The sequence below is a fragment of the Hyperolius riggenbachi genome, chromosome 3 (assembly GCF_040937935.1).
Source record: "Hyperolius riggenbachi isolate aHypRig1 chromosome 3, aHypRig1.pri, whole genome shotgun sequence".
In the NCBI taxonomy this organism is placed as follows: Eukaryota; Metazoa; Chordata; class Amphibia; order Anura; family Hyperoliidae; genus Hyperolius; species Hyperolius riggenbachi.
In genome coordinates, this window is record NC_090648.1 from 50638942 (window position 1) to 50651106 (window position 12165).

At 45.3% G+C, this 12165-nt stretch overlaps 1 non-coding gene across 1 annotated transcript; it reads left to right on the top strand.

The window, feature by feature from the left end:
• The first annotated feature begins 2928 nt into the window (after positions 1-2928).
• On the top strand, positions 2929-3002 carry TRNAI-AAU (transfer RNA isoleucine (anticodon AAU)). The gene has a single exon. It is a non-coding gene; the product is annotated as a tRNA-Ile (tRNA).
• The last annotated feature ends 9163 nt before the right edge of the window (positions 3003-12165 follow it).

Consider the following 12165-nt stretch of genomic DNA (forward strand, 5'->3'; position numbering starts at 1 on the left):
GGCTCTGCAGCTTTAATGGCTTGCGGCAGGGCCGTACAACTCAGCACACAAGTGAAACACCCCCTCCCCCTTTTCTGCCCACCAACAGAGATTTCTGTTGGTGGGTTCTTTTTTTTTTATTACTTTATTTGTTGATTTTTTTTTAAATAAAAATTGCTATTTATTTATTTTTTCCTCCCCATGCCAGCCAATGACAGCGATCGGCTGTCATAGGCATCAGCCTATGAGAGCCGATCACTCTTAAGCCTCCCCTGGGGACAGCTGAGTGACAGGGCTGCCCCCAGTACAGAGCTGCAGTAGATCGCAGCGCTGTACAATGTAAATAAACCGTCTAACAGTCTCCTAGCGGCGATCGACGCTGGGAGACTGATGACTGTGCGGAGCTCCATCATTCCAGCGGAGATCGGCGCGCAATCTCCTGCAAAACCCCGCCCTGGGACTTGGGGCTTCCAGCTTCCCGATGCCTATCGGCGTTAGGCGGCTGGGAAGCAGTTAAACTACATTTTTAGCATTTTGCAATTGAAAAAGTACCTAAAAGTTGGTGAAAAAGTACTATCAATTTTTTTAAGTATTTTCTTGCTTGCTGGTGGCTTAAAAGGCATTTTATGAAAAGTTGTAAAAATATCACCTAGGAAAAAACTCGGAAGTAAAAGGTGAATTGCAATTTGGTTAACATTTCAGGCACAAATTTTAAGTGCACCCTGGAGCACTTGCAAGCCCATACCTCCCAACTTTTTTGAGACAAGAAAGAGGGACACTATAAGACACGCCCTGCCACACCTCTAAAGACGCCCCCACCACACCCCTCGCCATGCATATCACAAAGAATTCAGAATCAAAACATGCAGTTTTATCATGCAAACTGTGAGGATCTATGTTGTGATGATGATATGTACGGTAATATGCAGAACATAGCAGCCATATTGTATCGCGTGGAAGCCATATTTTTCATTTTTCTGACTGTATCATGTGTATGTCTTTTAAAGCCAGTCTGGCTTTGGGGGAAGTTGTGATTGTCTGTATGACAGTATATAGTACATTTGCATCTGAAGGGTGAACTCTTGTGAATAGTAGGAGCAGGGACTGCTAAACTGGTTTGCTAGCTTCTAATTAGGAGATGGCTAATTAGGCCAATAGCAGGCATGTCCCCACCTTTGATCTGCTGTGAAATACTGCCTCAGATGTGTACTATTGTCACCTGGACTGGCTGCAGATCACACCAGCCTGAGCCAGGAATTTACATATGACAACCTGCTGGAATGTTGAAGAAGCCAGGAAACCTTACTCAAAAAGTCCTTTTAATGTGTGGGCTAGACTACAATATTACCTGTGGAAATTAGATCTATGGGGAGATGGGAAATCTCTGCAAACTTCAAAGGCTAACAGGAAACTCAGCAAGGATGTGCTGTCACACCTGAGGAAATTGGATTATTCCTGGATCTGGACATTTGAGTGGCCTCGGGCCACAAATCTGGCTATAAAACCTCAGCTAGGAAGATCTAGAGTTGTAGTTCTTTGGAGACAGCAAGACACTAGAACTATCCTGGTCTGACCAGAACCACGTTCTTCTCGCAACAACGCTCAGATCTATATGCTGGTAACGTTTATCCCCATTTATTTTTATTTCGGCAAACTGTCTTGTTGTGTATCTTTGTAACTTTTATCGTTGTGATTTTTACTTTGTTTTGTAAATCTTTTTGTATATATTCTTGTCTGCACTGTTCCACTTTTTGGAATATTAAATATGTATTTAATAAGTTTGACTTCTGCTGTACTAAGCCAATGCTCATAGCCTAGAAAGAGTCTGCAGTGTAATTTACGTTACAAGTTCAGTGTCTGATTGTGCCTTGCTACTGTACGATTGTACTGTGTGTATGTGTTTGGCCTAAAGCGCAAAAGCTGACCCAGATACGGAAATGCGGACTGCGTGCAGGTCACTCGACAGCAGAGTGGAAGTGTCTAGCAACAGCTAGTGGTGGCAGTGAGAAGTGTTCTGAGGGGTCACAGCCTTGTGTTAGCTCGAATAAGGCTGCTTTCCCTCTCGATCTGGTCAAACGCGCAGTCGGGAACCGTAGCTGCAGGTGTGCCAGGGGGCCGGTTCCTGACACAAACCATAGTGGTTCTCTCTCTATCATTCTTAGTTTTTCTTTGTTTTAACATTTGAAAATAAGAAATATATCATATTGATTGAAATAACGTTTAGAGTCAGTTAAACACATTTGTTCAGTACAAAAATACTGGTACATATGTTAACACAGATCTGTTCATCAGTCTTGAAAGAAAGACAAATGAGGAAGAAAGAGGGACAGTGGGGATTTGGTTCCCAAAGAGGGGCAGTCCCTCTTAGGGAACCTGTTGGGTTGTTGGACATGTTGGGTTGATGTGAAATGTGATATGTGAAATGAATAATGCAGCAGTTCTGGATGTAAACCTGGCTTCAGGTGCATAAAGAAATTTACATATTCAGCAGAGGTGCATTGTGGGTAACCCCAGTTATACACTTAAAGCTGAATTATAAGAAGTACCTTCAGTTTTAAGAAGGCAAATCCCACTAAGCATTGCTTTTAAGTTGGAGGGCTTTTCGGTTCCGTTTAGCCCCCTATACTTTCCTAGTAGTTTTGGGTCAACCAGAGCTGCTTGGGGATTCTGTTTCCTCCAAAAGGGGGACTGTTGGGAGCTATACAAGCCACTAGTTAAATTGGCAGTTAAAAGGTTAAAGCCTCTGCTAGTAACTTCAAGGTGTCAGATAGTGTAAAAAATCCTTCTAAAAAGTCTTGGCTGTTCAGAGCTGATTTAGTGTCACAAAAGGGAAGCTATGCAATGCCAGGCAGATGGTCTTAATGTTTTGGCTGAGCACTCTACATTCCTTTGCATGTCACATGACTGTACATCATCTATAGACACACACAGAAAAGCACATGACCACATGGCCGGTTAGCTCAGTTGGTTAGAGCGTGGTGCTAATAACGCCAAGGTCGCGGGTTCGATCCCCGTACGGGCCATACATTTTTGTTTTTCTCTCACACCTATAAATGATACGCAATAACACACTTACAGTGTGGCTGCTACATATGATATCTGATGTGGAAACTTTAAGAGAATATGTCCTGTTCCCATATGATTTAATTGCAGTGTGTCAGGAACAGAGTTATAGCTACTGCTCTCAGAATATTCCTTTCTTTTGATAAATGCAATTAAATATTGAATACAATAGAATAAGTTCCCAGGTAAAGGGAAATGAGAAGCCATGCTGCTGCTTTTTTTACAGACATGTCTTTGTTTCAACCCTCGATATGCTGCATTTTGGACATTTAAAAGTTGCAGTTGCAGAGACCAACCAGCAGGGGTGATAGAGAGAACTCCATGCTTAGCATTACAGTGTGATCTAATACAGTACAGTACTGTACATAGTCTTGCATATATATGACGTATTAGTTACATAGTTGATTGAGCTTTTTTTTTTTTTAAACTGAATTAATTTTTAATTCACTTTAAACTTAGAAATGACTTTGACATTTTAAAGAAATTAGAAAGGGTAAAAAAATAAAAACAAAACCCTTCAGCATTTGTCTTAATATATTTAGTACAAGTCAAGTATACAAAGATGAATTAAAATGTAATGGGGCCCTAGGCAAGGTAGTAGATTTAGGGTCTCCTTGTGGTCCTTTTGGTAAGCTGAAGTGAAGTGAGGTGAGAGAAGGTGGGCCCCTTGACATCCACTAAGCCCCAAGCACCTGCCTAGATTGCCTGTGGGATGATGCTCTGCAAGTATACATAGGTGGTAACGCAACCGATTCTGGCTTGCATACACATTTCATACATATTGTAGTATGAACGTTACAGCAGCACAACAACATCTGTTTTTCAAGGTAATTTCAGGCAGGAAAATCACCCTGGGACATCCATGAGACGACTAAAGGTTGCTGCAAGTAGCGTCTGCTGAGCACATAGTAGGGTTTTCAAAAACAGTCCCTACGGCAAACACCGAAGCTGTGGGGGAAGGGGGGGGGGACAACTAAAAATGTGAAAGTATAACTTGATTTGGTCATTTCTAAATGGAAGTGTCACATGGCACCCAAATAACCATTTGCAACACCACCACCCCCCCTCCCCCATAATAGAGGTTAACCAGGATACTGTATACTGGTTGAACCCAATGGACGTATGTCTTTTTTCAAACCAAAGAACTATGTAACAAACAACTATAAATACTGTAACCGGGAAGGGCGGGCGCACGGACAACAGGTTAGTGTGAGGGGCATACTGTAGTTACACTGTTGCAGATTATATTCTGACTTGCTTGTCATGTGCCACCAGCTAGCCATTGTGCCTCCTTTTTGCTCACCCCCCCCCCCCCCCCCCCCCCCAAATTATGAATCTGAAAGCACCACCAGCACTAACGTCCATGACACCTGTTGTTTTGTTTGCTTCAGGTCCTACAACAACCAAACTTGCAAACCAAGATTTTAGCTAAAGAGGCTTCACTTGACAGATCAGAATCAGAATCAATTTATTTCGCCAAGTAAGTTTGCACCTACTAGGAATTTGTCTTGGCAGTTGCTTAACAAACACAAACAAAAACAATACAAGGACAGACAGTGTGTATATTACAAGTCAAGGACATTATAAGTATAGTGGCAGTAAGCAATGTGAGAATTGTTCATTTTCAGTTCTGTGCTGATTACTTTCAGTCCTAGCAGCTCTAACGTGGCTCAGCATTAAGTATGGCTACCGCTTGAGGAAACAAGCTGTTCCTGTGTCTAGAGGTTTTGGTAGCGATTGACCGGAATCTTACTCCTGAAGGCATGCGCTGGAAGATGGAGTGAGCTGGGTGAGAGGGGTCAGAGGCCATTTTGGTTGCTCTCTTTCTGCACCTGCTAGCGTAAAGATCCTGCAGGGAAGGTAAGCTACAGCCAATTATCCTTTCCAGATGGATGATGCGCTGCAGCCTCCCCTGCCTTTTCTATTCGCAGTGGAACAGACTTATGGATAAGTATAGAGACTCCTCTGGAATATGAGGAGTATGTAGAGTGATAATACTGTGAGACCCATGGACGCTTAAGTGACATGATCTTATTACCTATCAGGTGTGTTTCAAGTAGAATGCATACATGTGGAGTGTAACGTTTAAGATAATTAAAGACTAGGGATCGTTTAATTTTAGAACCCAGACCCCTTGTGTTCCAGCTTAAACACTTAAGTGTATCCATTAATGATGCATAGTTGTATAAGTACAGCCCAGGACATAATGATTTTACACTTCCTGTGCGGGCAGGGGAGGAACCCAGAGTCAAAGGTCCCCTGCCTTTTCTAATGCTAAGCAGGAGCCGAACCATATAGTCATAGATGATGTCATGGTGGATTCGATGATTGCAGTGTAGAACTGCACCATTACATTTTGAGGTAGGCCTTAAGATAATAGGTGACATTAGGGTGGCCCTGCTCTCTGACGGTATACAGTAAAATCTCGGTGTAGTAAACTCTTTGAACCCTTTAAATGCTACCTCAAAACTCACTTTTTCGGACAAGCATGCGCGCTACATTGGGCCATTCCTCCTTCGACCTCTAGCCAAGTTGTACTTCTAGTAGATAACCTAAACACACACTGCCTGTATGTAAACTGCATACTCCCCCACCTCTTGTTGCTCCCCATTCCTTTAGATTGTAAGCTCGCAAGGGCGGAGCTCTCTCCCTTTTGTGTCTTGGAATCTGTTAGTCAGTCTTTAGCCTGCACTCTGTTATACATTTTATTCATCATGTTACATCTGTCACTGTAATCACCAGTTCTGTATGTTGTACTGTTGTCCATATTTGATGTATATCTTTGTCTGTATCATTATGTATATTATTGTATCATTATGTACCCCATGTTTGTTTTCCTACACTGTACAGCACCACGGAATATGTTGGCACTTTATAAATAAATAATAATAATAACTCTGATATAGTAAACCCATTCTTCGGGTCCAGGGGCGTAACTAGAAATCACTGGGCCCCCCTGCAAAACTAGACCAGCGCTGTACAAAAGACCCTGCTGAACACTGAATAGGGATTGTCTACAAATCTTTGTCTGCAAAACTTCATATGATTCCTTATCAGTGGCTGAGCAGATGCAGTCATTAGAACAATTGTGCAGAGAGCAGAACGTTTTTTTCTCTCTGTGCCCTTAGTTGTCAGTCTTTCAGGGAAGGGCCCCTTGTGGCTTCTGGGCCCCCCGGCAGCTGCATCCCTTGCAGAGTCTATTGTTATGCCCCTGTTCGGGTCTAAACAAATGCATCTGTATAAAATATACAATGTATGACCAATAATAAACTTCTGATATAGTAAGCTACTTTTCCGGGCTCCTTGGAGTTTACTATAAAGGGATTCAGGGGCGTAGCAATAGCCATAGCAGCTGCTATGGGGCCCTGGAGTAGAGGGGCCCAGGTTGTACTTAATGTATTCCCCATCAACCTTCTTGTGTTTCTCCGCCCTCTGATTTTGTTTCACAGCCCATGAACTATATGTGCAGTGTTGATTGCATGAGAATGTAAATTGCCCAATTAACTTATATCCATAGGGTAGGGGTAGGTGGCATTGCTTAACCACCTGAGTGGTATGGATGAGCTTAGCTTAGCTCGTCCATACCGCCGCAGGGGATCGCATGGCCCCAGGTGGGTTTTTTGTTTTAAATAAAAATTGTCTCAGATCATGTAACTAGCACTTGGCTAGCTACATGTGTCCCCCGATCGCCGCCGGCACCCTCTGATTGCCGCCCTTATACATACCTCCCCCCGGAACCCGCGATGGCGCAGCCTCTCCAATAGCGTCCAGGCGTCTCTATGGGGAGGATCGGGACTGCGCAGACGTCATGTCAGATCATCACCATAGCGACGACAGAAGCTGTTCAGGGAAGTTGCGGTTCTCGCAGGATCGCGGCTAGGTAAATATAGCCGGCGGCGATCGGAGGGATCAGAGCGGTGCCGGGGGACTTGGGGCACATGTGTAGCTAGCCTAGTGCTAGCTACACTATATAAAACAAGTTTGAAACAAAAATGTCCCTCCCGCGGACGCATGGCCGCTAGGGTGGTTAAGAGTGCCTACATCTGAAGGCCCCATGAAAGTTTAGCTACGGTACGGGGCCCCATAATCTTTAGCTATGCCACTGAAGGGATTCTACTGCATTTAGCTCTGAGCATAGAGTCGGTCTTTAATAAGAAGCGTCCAAGTGAGGGATTTCACTATGAAAATATGAGTTTCTATTTTTCGCCCTGTGGGAAACAAGCAGGATTGTTGCTAAATGTGGAAGAGATTATCGAGCCTGCAGCATCCCTCCCGAAATGTCCCCGTCTGTAAATCCTGGTGTATATAGAGGGGATCAGCCAGCCTGCGCTGCGCACGCACAGCCATAAATCGCGGGGGGAAAGGAGCCTTCATTAAACTCAACGCTGCGCCATGTTGATAAAATACATTTTACAGGTTTTATTTCATCCGGACCTCACAAAGCCTTTAAGTCACAAGAGGCTAATCCAAGCCTATTTGCGTATGGAAGACGGCAATAAAAGACAGCACATCGCTTTTATCAGGTCGCAGCAGAGGCTATGGATGGAAGTTTTGTGTAGGACTGTAGCCTCAACGTCATCAGAGGGTTATGTAATAAGCCCCATGTGCTGTCAGCCTTCAGTATAAAATAGGAGGCGAGTTATGATGATAATAATCAGTGGTAAACACACCTAACGAAAAGTCATGTGTGCTCAGTGCTTCTGTTTCTGTTGCATCTGCACTGAAAATTATATTTCACTTCTCAGCAATCCAACGCGAGCTTAAAGTGAACATCCGGACTAAAAATCGACTCAGCAGCACTGAAAAGGTTTTGTGTTCCTTTAATAGTTTCACAGCATCAGAACTTTGTTTCTCTTATACAAACCTCATTTTTAGCTGCACAGAAGAAAACTGCCCGGGCTTTTTTCCCCTGATGCTGTGCAAAGCATGATGGGATTTCTGATTTTGTTGTTCTCTTTCTGCTGTTTTGGTGCAATTTTTTTTTTTTTACATTTTGAATTTGACATTTGAAGCCTAGCGTGTGCAGCTGGGAGGGGTAATCAGGACACAGGATAGTTGGAACTGTGTCTCCTGCTCCTTGTCACCTCCTTTCAACCAAAAAGATGGCTGCCCCCATGCCAAAGATGGCAGCCCCCATGAATCACAAACATTTGCCTTTTCTTTTAAAACAGGGTGGGTAAGAGATTATATTACCTATCTATTCTAATTAACATAAGTAATGTAACTTGATGACAGTATGTTTGTTTAGGCCGAAGTTCCCCTTTAAAGAGAACCCGAGGTGGGGTTCTGACAATGCTATCCGCATACAGAGGCTGGGTCTGCCTATACTGCCCAGCCTCTGTTGCTATCCAGATCCCCCTAAGCTCCCCCCCCATCCCCCTGTGCTCTGCTATCCCCCATAAATCACAGCCGTGCTGCCGATACGCAGAGTGTTGCAGCGGGCTGTGTTTACCTATGTACTGTCAGTCTGCCGCTGCCCCCGCCTCCTGCATAGCTCCAGTCCCTGCCCGTGTCCCTTTCCTCCCCGCTGATCGGAAAGAAGGGACGCGGGCGGGGACTGGAGCTATGCAGTAGGCGGGGGAGCGCCGAGACTGACAGTACAAAGGTAAACACAGCCCGCACAGCGTGGCTGTGATTTATGGGGCATAGCAGAGCGCAGGAGGAACTTAGGGAGGATCTGGATAGCAACAGAGGCTGGGCAGTATAAGCAGACCCAGCCTCTGTGTGCAAATAGCATTGTGAGAACCCCACCTCGGGTTCTCTTTAAGAACCTGAAATGGGTAAAACTATTTAAAATAAACATATGAGGTACCTGCAAATGAATATTACACACTTCTGTGTTCTCCTCAGAATATTTTTTCCAGCCGGGTGGCATGAAAAAGTAGCCGGGTGGCATGAAAAAGTAGCTGGGTGGGGCAAGATGAGAGAATGCAGGGCAGGTGCTTACAGCAGAGGAGGACGTGAGCTGATGACAGCCGGGTGCTCACCATAACTAAAACATAAAAAGAGCCTGGGGAGAACACTGCACTTACCTCACCATCATGTTCCTCTCAGAAGCTCACCATTTTCTTCTTACAACGATTCCTTCCAGTTCTGACTAGATCTAGTCAGACTTGTATTTCAGGAAGCTGAGAGCCTTAACTGACAGCTACTATATCAGTTGCTGTCAGTTATAACTGAAAGGACAACTAATGAGCAAGGTAATGTCCATGTTTCTCTTTGGCTCAAGCGATATTACTGGTTAGCGGAGTGCTGACCCTGAAGCTGTTACGGTATCATCACCATTTTTGAAATGGAGGATGGAGAATTCTATTGATCACAGTGGACAAACAGGACTCAGGATAGGAGAAGGAGAGAACAGGAGAGATTGAGGACTAGTCTACGCAGGAGGTAAGTATGACGCAATGTATGTTTATTTTGACTTTTGAAGTGAGAGGGATATGGGGCCTGATTCACAAAGCGGTGCAAACTGTTTGCACGCCAGTGAAAAGCCCTTTATCACGCCTAAACTCAGTTTAGGCATAAGAAGAAACTCGCGCGAAGCTCCCGCGCGCAAACGCGCGGGCGCGCGCACAGCGCTTTGCGCGCAGCGCTTTGCGCGCAGCGCCCATTAAGCCCTATGGGACTTTGCGCGCGCGTGTGCGTTTGCACAAGCAAAACTTTGCGCGCGGGACTTTGCGCGCGATAATCAGCACAAAGCGGTGCTAACTCAGCGTTGCAAAGGTTATCACGCCTAAAGTCTTTTAGGCGTGATAACTGAGTTATCACCACTTTGTGAAGCAGGCCCATGGAGGCTGCCGTGTGTATTCCCTCTTAAACTCCTTGGCGGTAACCCCGTGTGTGACACGGAGTAAGCCGCTGGAGGGTGCCGCTCAGGCCCTGCGGGGCCGATTTACATAATTTTTTTTTCAAACACGCAGCTAGCACTTTGCTAGCTGCGTGTTTGGTCTGATCGCCGCCGCCGGCCGCGGATGCTCCGCATCCCGCCGCGATACAGGCGCTTCCCCCGCCCCCCGCATACCCCTTGCGCAGCCTGGCCAATCGCCGCCAGGCTGCACTATGGGGTGGATCGGGATTCCCTGTGACGTCACAACGTTTGTCGCCATGGCGACGGGGGAAGCCCTCAAGGAAATCCCGTTCAGAACGGGATTTCCTTATGGGCAAGCGGCGCCGGCGGCGATTGGCGAGTACAGGGGACGCTGCAGGGAGGGGGGAAGCATGTAGCTAGCGCTAGGCTAGCTACATGCTAAAAAAAATTTAAATTTGAAAAAAAACCTCCCGCGGCCGCACAGCCGCAAATATCATACCGCCAGGGAGGTTAAACAATACCAGTTGTCTGGTGTTCTGCTGATCTTTCATGCATTAGTGGTGTCTTAAAGAGACACTGAAGTCTCTTAAAATTCAGCTTTTTATTTCAAAAATCTGTTTAACATCATTCCCCTAACTAAAACACCGCATCCCCACAGCTGCACACTAACTAAATCCCCCCAAACTCCCCTCGCAAAATCCACAACTTTCTTGGTCGTAGATTTTGCTGCCCTGTGCGCTTCCGTGTGAGGCAGAGCTTTCAGCTGCAGCTCTGCCTCACATGCGTCTGTCAGCGCATATCTCCACCTCTCCCCCACCCCTCTCAGTGAAGGAAGACTGAGAGGGGCGGGGGAGAGGCGGCAATCCGGGCTGACAGACACGCTGAGAGGCAGAGCTGCGGCTCATAGCTCTGCCTCACTCGGAAGCGCTGCCCGGATTGCCCCCAGGGAGTTTGTGGGGATTTAGTTAGATTCCAGCCGCGGGAATTAGGGGAATGATGTTAAATACATTTTTGAAATAAAAATCGGAATTTTAAGAGACTTCTGTCACAGACCGCAAGGCTGGTCTGCGGATGGGGTCAATCGATCAGCGTCAGAAATCCTCTCACACTGTCATTTTGTTCATCACGAAGGGTAACCCGACTCCGCAATTTGATGAACTGACTCGCGGAGAGAGCGTTCAGACGACAAAGGACTCACCTCACACATATAATTCAAAGATCTGCCACCAAGCGGGTTACACAGCCCGCTACTGTAATTATACTAGGACTTCGAGAATGCTATATTAACCCTTAGCAGTATGCAGGAACCTGGGTCAGATCTTTATATCTGGGCCGGGTTCTCGCATACGGGTTATACAGGTACACTTCTATTAAATGCAGGGTAGCGGTTTCAGGAGAATAGGTACGATTGTGCATGTTCAGCAACAAGTCATAACCGCTAAACGATTTTTAAAACGTTTAATAACAAAAATGCATTACATACAGTTATATACACCAATTAACATATACACACAGAGCTTAAAAATAAAAAGGAATAACATCAGAAAGTTCTTACTTAGTTATGCTGAGCAGTCCATTTGAAGAATGAAGAAAAAGAGTCCAGTTTAAAAGTAGGCATTCAGGTTAAAAGTCCTTGAATCACAGCATGCGGCGGTTCTCCTTAAACGCCTGCATGGACTTTCCTGGTCGATGGAATTTGGAGAACTGGGCGGGTTTGGTCCCGCCCCACTTTTATAGGACCTGAGTTTTGGACTGTCACTACCTGGAAAGTAGGTGTGTATAAGGCAGGGTTATCTTCTGGCAGCAAGGTTGCCAGCCCCAGACTCAGAGCAGGAAAATGTACCAATTATTAATAATCTGTGTGACTCCGCCCCAGATTGGCGCATCGCAAATCCGAGACTATATTCATAAGCGGCCTGCGACCCTGTATCAAACGAGGCTATACATGCCTATTCTATCGCATTTGCTCTGCGCAGGCCGGATAAAGTGGTTTTCCTACGGATTCCTGACAGTTAGAAAATTGTAGTTCAGGTGAATGATAGAACTGATTTCTAGGTATCAGAAAATGTGTTTTTTGTCTTTCTGCGACAAGGCTATTTTGAATTACAAATACATAAAAGTTCTCTTTGTTTGATTGTATGATTTTGGAGGGAATCTCTTATATTACTGGTTGGAGCTAGTTTCTGGGACATGAGCTGGGCAGCCAAATGGCTCTGCCTAGGGGGTCGGCCACGTGTGAAATTCTTTTCTGACCTTACACAGGATGTGGGTGAGGGGCTTTTGCTTCCAGTGAGAAGAGCAAAAGGAAAGGTATT